Consider the following 4,442-nt stretch of genomic DNA (forward strand, 5'->3'; position numbering starts at 1 on the left):
GTGTGACTCCGTAGGATTCGGCCAGAGGTACGCGAAATGCTCGTTAAGCACAGAAGAGCTCGAACCTGCTGTTTAGGTGAGCTGAATATATAGTATAAAAAAAAATGTTAGGCTGGGCTGACCAAGCCTAGATGGTAAAACGAGTAGATCGTATAAAGTATTCGGGATCGAGTGTTCGACAGACGGCTGTGCGTAACACAGTATCGATTGTAAAAGTGACCGAATACACAAGCAAATCGACCCAGTAGAAAATGGCCCGAAATTGCTGAATGGTAGGGCAGCTGTGCGTAACACTGCTGACCGGCTGCGGCTGGCGTGACCTAGCCTGCCTAACCTACCAAAAAGGGTGCTGGGAAAAGCAACCCGAATATCCCCTAGGCGACAGAACACCTAAGGTAAACCCAAAACCGAACTTACTTGGTCTTCTAGCCTGATTTAGGCTTTACGGCTATGGAATGCAGGGTGGCTTGGCGAAGTCCTGCAGGTAGCTTGAATGCTGACTAGACGGCACACGAACGGGCAAGTCGTAATACGCAGCAAATAGCAACCCGCGAAAGGGGCCAAGATTCCCTCCAGGCAATCAATCAACAGCGATAGGGGTTTACCTTACCGACTGAGTCTGCCCGGCGTGAAGGATATGGGCGTTGATTGGCCCACACAGGAGTTCGGCTGGTGAAAGGAAGTTACTTATGCGGTTTACGAGAAGGGAGGACCGCACAGGGCTTGTTGTCTAGCTCAGAGAACTTTACAATGTTCCAATCATGAACGATCTGATTAGGTAGTTCTGCTTAGAGCCGTAAAGCGACTTTTCCAAGCTCGCTGCCGGCTATAAATACCGAAGTCACATTGTCGATCACAGGAGGCCCTCAAAAGATAAGCCTCGAGTACGACCACGACGTATAGTCCACATATGACAAAAGTGAAACACCTTATAACCCGTGTGACAGAACATTCACACAAGAAATAGACAATTCACAGGTAAAATACATAAACGTACGCAAACGAGCGTACATTCTCGTCTCGTCCATAAGTCCATCAGCGAAGTGTAAGATGAGAACCAAACACCTTACGCGATTATACACGAAATTCGCGTATTCACACCGATTATAACCTAAGACGATTATAAAAGACGGTAAAATGAACGTGACGCTAGATTGTCGTGACAGCTGTCGCGTCACATGACTGTAGCACCGAACAAAACACGTGTGTACGACAGACTCCCCCCCCCAGCGGGCGAAGCCGAGATGGTGAATGCCCGTGGAAAGATCCATGTACGCACCTTCAAAGCAAGTGCTCAGCTAAGCTGTTATCCTTCAAAATCACACGCTTGATAGCCGGATTCGTGAACACAATCAGCCAGATAAAAGACTGATACTCAGACTCAACAGAAGGACAACTCAACATCAACAAACAATCCTTATCTTGCAGACTGCGCAACCACTTCATGCGCGCTTCATCAGCACCCGATATGTGATCAACAAGAACTCTAGCAACCACAAAGCCCTTAACAGACTTAATCGCTGCTGGAAATGCCAAATCTAACAACGCGCCAGTGATTGACAACACTGCTGCATCTACAGATGTAAACTGCTTATCTACGCCGTCGTAAAACTGAGGCGACAAGGGATCACTGAATTTTACCGGCTTCCCTTTTAACACGCGCGCGCCAGAAGACAACAAAGCGACACGCAAAGGATTTGAAACCTCGTAAGGCAGAATTACGTTATTAACCAAGCTCCAACGCAACGCTCCTCGCAACACGTCGACATGCGGCTGCGGTACGGACGGAAGTTGAAGACGTTGCTCGAATAACTGATTGGTGACCAAAGCTATCTTGAATACTGAGTGGTCTCCCGCCATAGCCAGATCCAGCGCCACAGGAACGTCCGCGGCTGAATCCAAACTCCAGTGCTCCAGTTTCGATGCGGCTGCTGCAACCGCCGCTGCTCCCACCGCTCGCCTTGGGCGGGCAGACTTAGGTGCAAGCATATTGCGTAGCTGCACAACATCCACCAGCTCCAATTCGCCGTCCTGATAAAGCACCTCGAAGAAATGCTTCCTGCCTCGTTTACCGGCATAGGTAGCGACACCGGTTCTCGCGGCACGACTGCCAGAGGGTCCGGAATTAGATCCAAATACTCGTGACCCTTGTAATTCGGCAAGATATTGCGGAGGAACAGGCTTAGTGCTGGATTTATTGGAATTACTACCAGAGTTATCTAAGGATCGTGAGTTTATTTGTGCAACGGTGATGCCTTTGGAAAGACAATTAGGACACACCCAAGTACCGTCAGGGATTTGTTTGAGAGGCGGTTTCAGGCAATAAGTATGCCAACCCGTCCCACAGCTATCACAGAGAAGCATCCACTCTTCCCCATCAGGCATTTTGCAAACCTCACAGGACAAATTAGCATGAGGTCGGGACAAGCGAGGATCGACAACCTCGTCTAAAATAGGCAAATGACAAGGTGCACAGTGCATAACATGCGTTTGCATGGTTTGACCGTCTTGACCTTGCAGAACAAGTACGCCGCTGGGACGCACCTCACTAACGCGAAGTACGGCAGGTTGAACCTTATGGTCTAACGCCGTGCGCGAACTAGTATTACGATAATAAACATAATCTCCTACGTCAAACCTGCGCAACCTAGGATGGTTACCCCCACCACGCAAAGCGGCATATCGTAACGTATCCCTGTGCTGGGCGATAAGTAAATTTTCCCCTGCAATACTCATGTTACGACGCATAGCCTCGCCACGCTTAAGAAGAGCTTCCGAAGCCTCCTCCAGCGAATCGAAGGAGATGTCCTCCTCAAAGCGCTGCTTCACCGCGGGTGGAATGGTGGGCTGGACTCCGTGGAGCAAACTGTATGGGCTGAAACCAGTAGACTGCTGCTTCGAACAGTTGTAACCCAACATGATGTAAGGCAGCTGCTGATCCCAGTTGGCACCTGCACTCCTGCGGCTAAAGTTAGCAACAGGGATGCAACGAGAGCAAAGGAAGCGAAGTGCCAGCCGCTACGTGGCTGTAATGCAGGATGGCCTAACACAGACCTACGCCTATACAGTGGCTTCTTTCGCTTTCCTGTACGAGCAGGAGGGTGGCGCGAAGAGGAAACAGGCATGGGTCGTGTAGCTAGGCATGCGTGATCTATTAAACCGTTGGCCGTGTACGAAAGAACGGCACCAGCCACCGTGAGAACGGGGCTGACAAAACACACGTTAAATGCGTCCACAAAGAAAGTGGCATACGTGAGTAGCAAAAGGAAAGTAGAACCAAGCTGATTCGCACCAACTGATAACCGGGACGCGAAGTTGCCCCAGTGATCTCGCCTAGTGTTGTTGATGTAGGCGGTTGACGTGCCCTGCTCAGAGGAATGAGAGGACTGGTGCGGAATAGGAGGGGCGTCAGCAGTGGATTCCCCTCCCCCCAGCTTGGAGCCGGGAGGAGAGGTGCTGGGAATGGCCATGCTGACCCACGCAACTCCCACAAGTGAACCATGCTGAGAAGGCTTGTGCTTCACAAGCTTGCGCATGGGAATCGTTACCTTATAATTAGGGTGCTGCAAAAAGTTAGGATGAAAGTGCAGCCTAGGCTCTGGATATGATTCCAGAGCGTCCCCTAAGAATTTCGCCTGTTCGTTACCCACTAGGAGCTGAAACAGGTCGGGTCGCTCGTCAACGACCAGGGTTTTAGTAAGCGGGACCCGCGTGGCATGCGGCGTGCCCGGAAGAAGCTCAAAAAAGATGTTTGAGGTGTCCAACTCTCCTCGCACAGCACCCCCTAGCTGCAACGAGGTGGACAGCCGCGTGGTTGTCTCGACTATGGGCAGGTTAAGTGCTTTGGCCACACTGGTCGGCATTACGTTGACCGTTGCGGCAAAATCACGCAACGCCTCCGGAGCTGCCCTGTCGCGCTGCCCCTGAACCAACACACACGCCCCTGTTTCGTAGTAATACAGACCCTCGGGTTCCCCCATGTAACGCGCCGCCGCCGGATTAACCGCTAAAGCCTGCTCCCGCTCGTCAGGCGAGAGCTCCGACAAAGTGCGCGGAGGCGGACCCTTAACCCCACTTACCTGGTACTCGAAACCGGCACCACGGTGGTCGGAGGGTTTGGCGCGCCCTTGGGCCGCCAGGGCAAAAGACGCCAGGCCAGAATCAAGGGGAGGTGGCGTGACCAGCTCCGGTGCTGCCGCCGGGAAACAGGCGAGCTGCACACTCTTGTCGGCCTGAGGCGTGGAAGATCCCTCCCCGAAGCTGCTCGAAACTGAGCTGGAACCCTGCGTTGCTTGGGCCGTGCTTGGGGGATGGGGTTTAGCGTCTAAGGGGCCGCCGGTGGAAGACAGCCCCTGCTGGCAGAGCAGGTTAAGAAAAGTGCCGACAGGCATGTCGGAGATTTTGCGCAGGAGATATTGTCATCCAGCAGTGTATGAGTGCGG

Source organism: Volvox carteri (genome assembly GCF_000143455.1).
Source record: "Volvox carteri f. nagariensis unplaced genomic scaffold VOLCAscaffold_29, whole genome shotgun sequence".
NCBI classification, from domain to species: Eukaryota; Viridiplantae; Chlorophyta; class Chlorophyceae; order Chlamydomonadales; family Volvocaceae; genus Volvox; species Volvox carteri.